This window comes from Thunnus thynnus, chromosome 21 (genome assembly GCF_963924715.1).
Source record: "Thunnus thynnus chromosome 21, fThuThy2.1, whole genome shotgun sequence".
Lineage (NCBI taxonomy): Eukaryota > Metazoa > Chordata > Actinopteri > Scombriformes > Scombridae > Thunnus > Thunnus thynnus.
The window spans coordinates 19,066,809-19,078,608 of NC_089537.1; positions in this window are offsets into that span (position 1 = coordinate 19,066,809).

An 11,800-nucleotide genomic window follows, 5' to 3' on the forward strand; every position below is an offset into this window, starting at 1 on the left:
TTTTGCTCACAAAGTGTACTTTTATTTAATTAAGATTTTGTATACAGAGCCTTACTTGTAGTTTTATAGTGTGATATTGTTATTTAAGTAAAGAATCTGAATACTTCTTCCACCACTTTAATTAATATAATTTATTTCTTAAATTAGTAAGAGGGAATTATATACTTAGAAGAATATCATACAGTAGGTTCTGAATGATAATTTAATCAATGGATAAAAAACTTAATCTGAGGGAGGACATTATCCTTAAAAATGTGTCTCATTTAATGACTCAGAATGATAAATCAGTTAGTGAGATATTTTCAGTTTGAGTTTTTCAATTTGTGTCAAATTGTCATATTTAAACAAATGAAGCCTTGAATTTATATCCGTTTGTTACCTAAACAGACATTTTCAAACCTGACAGCAATATTTGTTACCAAATTGTAAAATGGACCCTGATCATTTCAAGGCTCTTTTACATTACATTTATTTATGTTATGATTTGTTGAATTCATCAGTGGATAATAGCTCCAGTAACTGCAGGAGCACAATGTGTTTATAGTTTCCATTCTTAACTCAGTAATATCAGTAAATCAAAGAAAAGAGAGCATGAAACAGCCTTTGGTCTTTACTGTGGTCAGTCTCGTCCCTGTTAGCTCACTTTGCCCAGAAGTGACTTTCTGGCTAAAATTAGGACTTAGTCCTTAAAGTATAGTAGTGCTCATTAAATGGCTGTCATGGTGTTACTGCAGTGTTTTGTTGCTGTTCCCTCCGCAGGACTTAAATAACCTGCAGCCAGTGGGGTGCTGTTTCTCACTAGCTTATTGGCTAATAGGTGTGAATGAATGTGGGGATAAACGGTGGGTCTTGTTGCTGTTATCATGCTGATAATAATGAACCGAGTTAACCAAACTTCTAAATATAGCAAGTTAAAATGAATGCAAAAACAAAAGGGAACGCTAAAATTACTGATTGTGTATGAAAACATGCAGTGAATAGTTGTACAAGTGTGTGCAAGACACAGACCATATGTTGATGCTTACTGTAGCATCTCTGTAAAAAATGATTGTGTATGTCCTATGTGTGTGTGTGTGTGTGTATGTGTGGGTGGGTGGTGGTCTCTTTGGCCATCTGGTGCCCGGTTACCTGCTGTTGCTAAAGCTAGACTGAAGCTCAGGCACCAAAAGGATCAGTGGTGCTGGGTTGTAGCAGCCAGTGCTGCTGGCACTGCAGGGAAGCAGAGAGACGCTGTACTAAATGCCCACCAAGCAGGCTTTGCCTTGGCCAGGCCAGTCTAGATCACACCAGCCCACTTCCAGCTGAGGTTGGACCACCAGTGTGACAGATGGCTGGAGAGAGGGTGACATCAGCCTTCCTCACAGCACTGAAAGATTGTTAGGCCCAACTTTCTGGATTGCTGCAGTGTTCTCTGATATGAAATAGATTTTGAAGATGAGCAAAGATTTTCATTGAGCTCTGCGCTGTTGAGACTGATGGAACAAGAAACTATTGTCACTGATAATATAAAACCATGGGTGACAGGTACTGCAGTGAGGTTGCTCCCAAAGCAGATGGTCCACCTGTTTATGTTTCTCTGTTTGTTAAAAACACTATGCTTCACTGTTTCTTAAAAAACAGGAAGAATGACATCAACCCCCTGTCACTAGAGCCTGAACCATACTGGATTTTTTAAGGACTATGCCAATATTCATATTTGAGAGTTATTTGAGAGTCAATGATACAGATATATCTGTGTTATGTGAAAAACCAGATGATACACCAGTCACTTTCTCTGTTGTGAGTTTAGAGTTAATTGTGTGATAGTTCAAAGTTTCAGCGGTAATCACTGATCTCAAAATTCTACACCCTGCATAAATTTAACATCACTGCTCACTGCTCTCCAAAGCATACCATATGTTGATGTATTTCATTCCCTCCAGGCAGCCACTGGTTTTAGTTCATGCCAGCATCAGAAAATTATGTTCAGAGGACTAAACCTAAAAGTCAAAGACAAAAAAACAAAGGTGGACCTCCTGAAAAGGATGCGACAGCACTGCTCATGAATTTATATTTTTTTGTTGGCTCTCAGATGTTTCCTCTCAGAAGGTACCAACAAGGAGGAGTTTTCATGACAGTTACTGTTTGGAACTGCATCACCACAGCATCATATCTTTGACAAATATATATATATATTACAAAAAGTGTGATGGACTGAGGTTGTTTTTTAAAACAAGTGGCTGCCTGGACAGTAGGAAATAAATTTAAAAAACGACCGGTGCTGATAATGTATGTGGTTTGTATTTAAAGAGCTAAAACATGCAAAATACCATCGAGGACCATTGAAACAAAATAACTTGCTCATTTGATTGAACTTGTTTTGTTTCTGTTTAGCACTGCAGTCGTTTCTGTACTTTTCCTTCCTTCCATCTCTCTTTCCAAATCTGTGAATCTCATAAAGTCTGGCATGTTTTGACTTCTTCGACTGCACTCCATATATCCCAGTCTATTTCTCACTCTGTCTCGTTCGTGCTTTCTCTGGGTTTATTGCTGTCTTTTAGGGCCATGAGGGAGCCATCATCATTGCCAGACGGTATGGCTGCTGTGTGTAAATATCAAGCAGCACTCTTTCCCCCCCTGTTTTCCTGGAGACTATCAGCACTGCATAAACACTGAGGTGCTGTCTGCGGAACACACTCAGACAGCTCATCACCATAAAACACACACACACACACACACACACACACACACGCACGCACGTAATGGCTGTTACGGGCAGCTCTCTTTACAGGTTGCAGCGGTGTTATTCTAGCCTTTAGTTTCATCTCATACAGTAGTTATGTATTCATGCAGCGTTGATTCAAGAGAACATATGCCCTCTATAGTCCTGTGCGCATGTTGACAGGGCTTAGCATTGTTCAGAAGCAAAGTGTGTGTAGGGTGATTGCATTTATTCCAACTGGTGCCAGCATTAAATGAAGGTATACACTCATGCATACTCTAGTGCACTTTTCAGAGCTGCAGTTCTCCATCGTAGCCTTCTTTTTTATTTATGCATACGCAAACACACGGAATGTGTGCCTCACACAGACACGCATGCACACATTGGTAACAGATGGTGGCACAAACATTGCCTTCCATAATAATTAGCATGATAAAACAGTTAAGATTATACTTTAATTTGCGTAAAAAGTCACTCCAAGGCTCAAATTTTATTTATCCATGCTATACTTAATATCTAACACATTCCGGCTGCTGTATAAACTTATGATACTTTACAGTGTCGTCCTTACAAATTCTCAATCAAGGTGAACAGGTAAATAGTCAATAGCAAGCTTGCTGCACAGCTGGAGCTGAGTGAACATTTACCCATGTACATTGCATTGCAATACACAGCAGGCTTGACCAAAAGCATCTGAACAGGAGTCATATGTGTAGTTGAGTTATATTAGTTATATTTAGTCTGTGCTCTGTACTTAAGTGTGATGACACCCTGTATGTCCCACACCATTTTTTTCTCTGTGCATGAATTGAGATGAAAAGTAGAAGGAAGAAGTGAGAATGTAGTGTGTGTCTGTGTGTGTGTGTGTGTGTATCACACCTGTGACCTATTCATACTGTAGCTGGAATAAATCTGTCTGGAAGTTGCAATAACACATAATTTAATGTAATAATAAATCAGCTACTACCATGGCGTTTACACAATTCTTTCCCACATCAGTATCAACTGAATTATTAGGGTCGATTGATATATCAGTTACCATAGTTACATGACAATAAATTATCACAAAACTGTACAAAACGTTTTACATTATATAAATTAGAAATTTATTATTATTATTAAATAATGTGATTATGAAACAATGATGTTTAAATAAATAGTGCTCACAGATTTCATGTTGCTCCATATGCTGAACACACTGATATTTTATGTAGATTGAAACCAATATAAAATGTTAAAAGAACCCATTAGTTCAACACAAAGATCCAGGCATTTCTGTTGACTCCTTTTAAAGTTACAATTTGATACTATTTGCATGCATTGTCATGCATTTATTCTGCTACACCCATGTACATTCATTAGTTGCATTTCTAGAAGTTTGCATCGTCAGTGGCGGGGTCCACACTGGATTCAAATGTCGTGCAAAGGGGAACCACAAGAAATCACACATGTACTGAAGAAAATTCAGAGGAGCCAGTGTACATGGTATATAATTTGCACACATACATATGTACGTGCAGAACTCTTGGACTTGTATTGTAAAGACATTCTATAAAACTAAAAGATTTCTTAACAGAAAGAATTAAAGGACCAGTGTGTAGGATTTAGTGGCATCTAGCGGTGAGATTACAGGCTGCAACCAACTGAATACCCTCCCCTCACCCTTCCCTTCCAAGTGTGTAGGAAAACCTATAGTGGCCATGAAACTCGTGAAAAACGTATAAGGCCCTTTCTAGAGCCAGTGTTTGGTTTGTCCGTTCTTGGCTACTGTAGAAACATGGTGATACAACATGGTGGGCTCCACGGAAAAGATTTAAAGGGCTCACTCTAAGGTAACGAAAACACAACAATTCTTATTTTCAGGTGATTATACACTAATGAAAACATACATATGAATATTATATTCCATTTCCAGTCCGTTCTGCTAAATGCCACTAAATTCTACAAAATGCACCTTTAAGTTTTATATATAGTAATCTATCTTTCGGCAGAAATGTAAATACACAAGAAAAAGTCTGATACAGTTTAGGAAATTAAGTAAAAAAAAAAGGTGTATTTTAGCTGTGTAGCTACTGTGTACTGGTGCTTTGAGATTTTAACGAGTTTAAAATATTGATTGATGTCTACAAGTTTTGGAGTCTTAACACCAAAATCTCTCTCACCACTCTTTTAATTTGTCTTGATTCAGCATATTTTAGCATATTTCATGTTTGCACTTTGGAATTTCCAATTAAAGATCCTAGTTTGACCTCAATAGCTTTTACTGCACAATTTATCAAACTAAACTCATGTTGTGCAGTTGAGTTGAAACTCAAATTTAAATTTTTAATTTATTTAAATTTGTTGTCAGTATCCAAAGTTTCTCAAAACTCCAAATTAATCACACTGAATTACTGGAAAATGTACATAAAAGGCCTCTAGAATTTTCCATTTCATGTAATGGTGCAGCCTTTAAACCCATTGCGCGCAAGATTTGAATATTTTCCCCAATATAAATGTGATATTGCTTCAAGGCACCGCTGGGACACACAGACACAGAATATATATGTGATGCTGGTTAACAGTGTGGAAAATGTGTTATCTAACTTTGAAGGCACCTAAGGGGAAATTTCAGAGGAATATTGGGAACATTAAGTTTAAAGTGGGTAAATGAACTTCAACTGCCCTTTTAATTTTACTCGAGTAGAGTTCTAAAACCAGTATTTTGATCTCTGTGTAAGTAACATTTCCACACAGCCAAGGTACTCCCACATGTCTGGGAGATCCTGGAATATGTCCCTCCCCTGTGGTTTGTATGGGAGGCTGGAGCTCACACTGATCTACTCCAATTTGGCAGAGGAAATGAGGGGAACGGTCACTCTGTATGGTAAGCTACTGTCTCTGTTACATTTCCTTTGCCCCTCTCATCCAACTACATTAGCTCATCATGCCTCATATTATTGAAGTGGGACTGGAAGGATTTTCCCAGCAGCATAAACCTTGTCTTACAGGATAGAACCACTAGAAACAGGCAATATGTCACGCCATTTACCTTATAAGTATTCTGACTGACACATTAATTATCTATATGACTATCATATTTCTAAAAGTCTTTGGGATGTTGCACTGAGCTAAGGATTGACTTTGGTTGGCTGCTCTTGTATTTGCCAGGCTGTAATTTTTAGTTGGTCCTCTGTGTGTATGAACTGTTTTGATGTGGGGATGTACAGTATGTGTGTGTGCTAAACACATTTACTAGTGCATCTCGTTTTAAACGGTAGATATGTTTATTTTAGGTACTGCTGGGAAACATCACATCCATTATTTATCTGGACTGTTGGTGCGATGCATAGAAATTGCAGTCTGCAGAATATATGTGTGCATTTGTACTCGAGAAGCACTGCAGTTGGAGAATGTGTTACAAAAATATAAAAACATTAAACGTGTTTGACACAATTACACTATTAGCAGTATAAAATGTGTAGAGCTGCAGCCATATTTGATTATACTCAGCTCAAAGAATAACTAAGGCTAGCGTAGTTGGTAGTATACACCTCCAGTATACAGTTCTCTCTATAATGTATGCAGACCCGTTTCCTCCTGCGTGGCAGAGGGATGATGAAGATGTGGGAGGCAGAGCTTCTATTTTGGGGTCTTTGAGTCGAGCTCAGTCTTTGCTTTGCCTTTCTCTCTCCCTCCTAACCTCAACTGGCAATCGTGCCATTCGCAATGTGCCCATTCCCCAGTGTCCCCTGAAGCACCTCCAGATGTATTCAGCCCCCATTTGTCATTCCTGAGAATGTGGTGGTGTCAGCAGTTATGTCTCAACCTCCACCGATGGCACCACACCATCGCTACGAGGAGTTTCAGCCCCGCCTGAGGTCACCCTATACTCCCCTTATTATTATTATTATTTTACATCTTCAGCGTGATGGATAATGATGTTGGTGCCCTATTTAGTCTGCTGTCGCAACCGCGCTCACGCATCAATTGATCATTCAGTTGCATTATGTTTATGTGCTGGTGTGCTTCTCATAGATCTGTTAGCTACACTGGTGCATTTAAATTTTCCCTTTTAAACTAGTGATCTGTTTGCTAGTCAGTGAATATACTGTATTGGAGTTTACACTTTGACAGCACAGACAGGTAAGCACATTTTACAGTAAGTTGATTCTGACTTTTAAAGCTGCCAAAATCAATGTTTTTATATTAACAATGGATTAGAAATTAATAGATGTGAAGGAGGTTAATTGTACTGACAAAGTGACAGATATAATTCTGTCACAGCTCTGAAATGCATTTTAGCATCTTTCAGCTCAATGTTTCGGTTTTAAAGGCCTTTGGTTCAGTTCCACTGCTGCCATTGTAGTTTTCAGTCGCAGCAGGCAGCTGATTTCCCCCTGCAAAATCACACTGTTGCAAAATCACAAGCTGCAAAATCACACTGTTGTGTGTATCTGTGCTGATTATATGTGGATTGCAATGGGTAAACATAAGCAATGATTTATATATCTTCACTATGACTTATGCTCATAAATTTTTTATAGTCTTCGATTGTGGCTGTGATTTTAATCCCACTTACTCCTCTAAATGTACAAATGGCCTTTTAGTAATATCACATGAAAGTCTGCACTGGAGCATGTACTTCATTTTATTTGATAGTTTGTAATGACTGCTACAATATAGTCATGCATACAGTGACATAGACACAGTATACGGTATAATGAAAACCTTTTTAGGATGGGAGTCAACATGCTACAAAGTGAGTGAACAACAAAAGTATATGGCTTCCACAAAACAATGTTTTTTGTTCTTCTGTTCATAAACACAATAGATGTGATTTATATGAAAGGATTTCTACATAATGGAGAATCACAGAGGCTTGTGAGAGAAGACAGTGAGGCCTCCAACTTGTTGAGCAGCTAACGGCCCTCATTTGAAACCGAGTTGACAGCTCTGCTCTCATCCCTCGTAGGTACAACATTCACCAAACATAAAGGCCCAGCAGCGGCATACACTGACGACAATCTAATAAATTAAACTCAATTAATTACCATGTTTAGCATAATTCTGGAGTTTAACAAAGGTCTTTGTGGTAGATGTATGCATTACAACAATTATTCATCTTGATGAGCAGGGATTATAAATGAGGCAATTAACACGCTGTCAGATTGGAGGAGAAAGAGCCGCTCTGTTCATTCTCTGAATCCTATTTTTTTGCATGTAAACTTCAGACTTGAGTGCAGTGGCGGCGGCTGGTGTCAGGCTGTCAGATGGGGAGGGCTAAGGGTCTGCTGGGTGCTGGAGTGACCGGGACAGCAGTGTTTCCACAGTGGACAGTTGACCCCATCAAAAATACAGAGCGGCTGAGTTGAAGTGCAGATGCAGCGTCCTTCTATTCTCTCAGGTTAACCTGATTTAAAGTCGACGACACACAATAACACACACTTAGGATTTTAGACCCCTCCTTCCTACACTACTCACAGACACACACACACACACACACACATGCACGCACTGGCTGCCAGCGAGTTAAGTCCCCAGGCGAGAGCTTGGGCTGCAGAGAGGGGGAACACATTAGCCTAATAAGGGCCATCTGGTGGCCATTCATTAACTTGACCATCCTTGAAGTCCCCGACCCAAAATGTCATTTTTCACTTTGCAGAGGAATCCGTTAGGTGACAAGATGAACTTGGGCCAAATTACCAAAGATGGAGAATGTGAGCGAAACAGGAAGACAGAGAGTGAGAGAGAAAGAGGTGGGATGTGAGGAAGAGTGATGATGTTGGAGCTGAAAGAACAGAGTGAGAGGAAAAGGAGAAAAGAATGACAGGGAGTAGGAGGGCCAGTGAGGCCAGAGAGGGAAGTTAATTAGCTGATATTGTATACACTGTGGGCTGATCCAAAGCATTAGTGACACAGTGAAATGGAAAAAAACACTTTTCACCTCATTACCTAATTCTTCATATCATTATACACACAACTATTCAACAACGGGGACCGAACATTTGACCAAATTTGTAATTTTTCCACACACAAACAAAAAATCTCATTACATATACTTCACTGAAAACTGTACTAGTAAAAAATAAAACTATGATTTCAAATTCAGCTTGAATTATTAATAAAAAGACACTGTAACAGACACCTGTGTAGTGCATCTCAGACCTTGACTGACACTCATTTGCTATGATAAGTGATTCTTAAATGAGTGTACGCTCACACACACACACCCACACCCACACACATGTGAGCTGCAAAGCCCTTTTGCAACAGGGGGTCTGCACGGGTTTAATCAAGCTGTCTGATTAGATGCGTGCACGGAGAAGCACCTTTCTGTTTTATATACCAAAACACTTTTCAAGGTCATATGCAAATGCTCCTATTATTTCTTACTGTCTTAAATTCTTTCAAGTGGTAATGTGAGTGATCTGTGTGTATTTTTTTTCTTAATTCTTGGTGCTAAGCGGTCATTGCTTTTATGTTTCTGCTCTGCAATTCTCAGAGATCAGCAGCATAGGATAGAGGATAAATGTGTTTTTATTTCAAATATTTATTGCCAGCTATGCTATGTTCAAGGTTGCTGTGAATTTGTGGAACCATGAGGTCATATAGATTTTGGAGTGTGACATCTCAACATCAACATTGAAGCAGGTTAGGGGGATATGGAGACTTATGGGAGTAAAATGTTGAACATCTAACTACTTTACCATATTTTTCAGTTTTTTCACAAGACCATCAGCATGTAGGGACACACTGTCTCTTCACAGAATCATATTCTCTCAACATAATTAATGTTTACATTAACATATGGTGTAAATGTCGAGTGTTTATCAGGATAATGCACCAGCAAATTTGTCTTCTGCCATTTTATCCAGCTGTTCCCTCTCTTCCCTTTTTATTCTTTTTATGAGATTCCACCAGGATCAACCGTATTTAGTATGCATGCTGTTTGGTTTGAGTATATTAAATTTTGTCACTTTTCCAGTGTGAACAAACTTCACACTCAAAACATACTTATAATCAGTATGTAGTCTGGATTTAGAAAGAGTCTGCAGCCATTCAGCAGCTCTGTGAGCCTGCACTACTGTTGCGTAATTGCGGTGCTTAAATGCTGTGTTCACAATGACAATGCTAACATGCTGATCCATGTTCATCGTTGTAGTTAGCATGCTAACATTTGCTATTTAGCACTGAACTCAAAGTACAGCTGAGGCTGATGGGAATGTCAAGAGTTTTGCAAGTATTGGACAAATTGAAACATTGATCTGCTGATGGTGCTACATGAAATGATGATCACCAGTGATCGTGAATGTCTGTACCAAAATTTCATGATGGAAATGAAGTGGAAATCATCACCATAATGGCAAGAACGACAAATCCATTTCGGAATGAAATGTGACAAACAGACACACCTGGTGTTTTGCCCATAAACTCTGTGATGGTATAGATTATGTTAGTTTACAGCTGTGTGAACTCCTGCATTAACAACATGCCTGTAGTTCATGAAAAGTAGAGAATTTATGGACTTAATGGAAGCTATAGTTAAATTTGGATCTGTTCTATCAAAAGAAAAATGTAACTGAATATATTGAGCTGCTAAAGGAGGCATTTAGCCAGTGTTTATTACAAACATGACTACACCATTCACTTTTAATATTCACTAATCATATGACCAGGATTTATTGTTTCCAATGCACAATCTTATTATGATTTTTATTATGACACTACTATCATCATGGTACTGTAAACTCAGATATATTTATATCTTCATCACTGCAGTCTCAGCAAGCCAAAGCTGTGCAGAAGACTTTAGTGCAAACATGCCATGCATAATTATTTCACTCACACACCTGTTTGTGTCCTTGGGGATAAGTGAAAGCAAAAAAGGTATTTTCTGCTGCTCAGAGACGGAGCCTTAATGAAGCTCTTCCTAGGCAACAGTCTAGGTTACCGACTGCATTTGCTCATCAGCACAAACCAGACGAAGGAGAAATTCTCAGCTTGTTGGACACAAGTTTCGGGAAACAAAAAATGTCTCATGCATCTCTCATTATCCTTTTTTTTATGATGGGCTTCAAAGATAAAAACATCACTCCTGTGTCAAAACTTGCACTGTTTCTCTATGACAAGCTTCTCTTAACAGATTTTGACATTTTTGTATATGTGGAACTAGTTTAGCTCAGCTTTCATGTTCTTTTTCAGCGTTTTCAAACAGATTGGGTGTGCCTTGCTCAAGGGCACCATTATTCCAGTAGCTGAGAAGCAAAAAGGGGAGGTTTTATTTACCTTCCCTGGTGGTAGCTGCTGAGCTGCCAACCAACACAGTGTGCTGTCCAAACCCGAAGGTTGCCCAGTAGTCCAGTTGCCAGGCCGAGGGACTTTTAGCCACGGTTGTCTCTTTACCATCCAATAAATGACTTTCGTTTGATTTGTTGCCAGAGCCTTTGCTGAGATATTCCCATTAGCAGGGCTGGACCACAATACGGCTGATTATCCCATCCTTATTAAAGCTGCAGGGATGCCAGCAGTGGAGCAAAATGTATTTACAGCACCAGAGATGCTCTTTTGTTCTCTCAATAAAGGGAAGATACAGGAATGTTGGCTAATGACAGCATAGATGACCATCTTGGCCCTCATTTGTCGTTAGCAGGCAGCATGAGGCATCGCTCTCTCCCTCAGACTGCCACCCTTTTACTCCTATCTCCCACTACATGGTGTACCCGCAGAAACATCAAAGATAGTAGGAATTAGCCCGCCTCTTTGAAGGTGAACAGTGCTGGAGTGATGCTAATTCTCTAACCTCCACCAAGGGAAAGAAACTTCAAATGCAAATATCACTATCTGTCAAGTGCGGTCTCATTTTTCTCAGAAAGAACCAGAGAAAACAAACAGCGCAGGAAAGGAATTATTTAACTAACATATGAAAACATCAGGATATGACCAACTGACTAGTTTTTATTATCGACTGATTGATTTTTACATTTGTGATTCATACAACCAGTCCAGGCGCTGTTGTCTTTCCCTGTGTGGCGTACAAAAGCTAAAAGCTGTGAGTCTCACATGTCTGAAATGGTTTTTTGTGCATCAGGTGTTTTGCCGTCAGCATGGCACCAGATC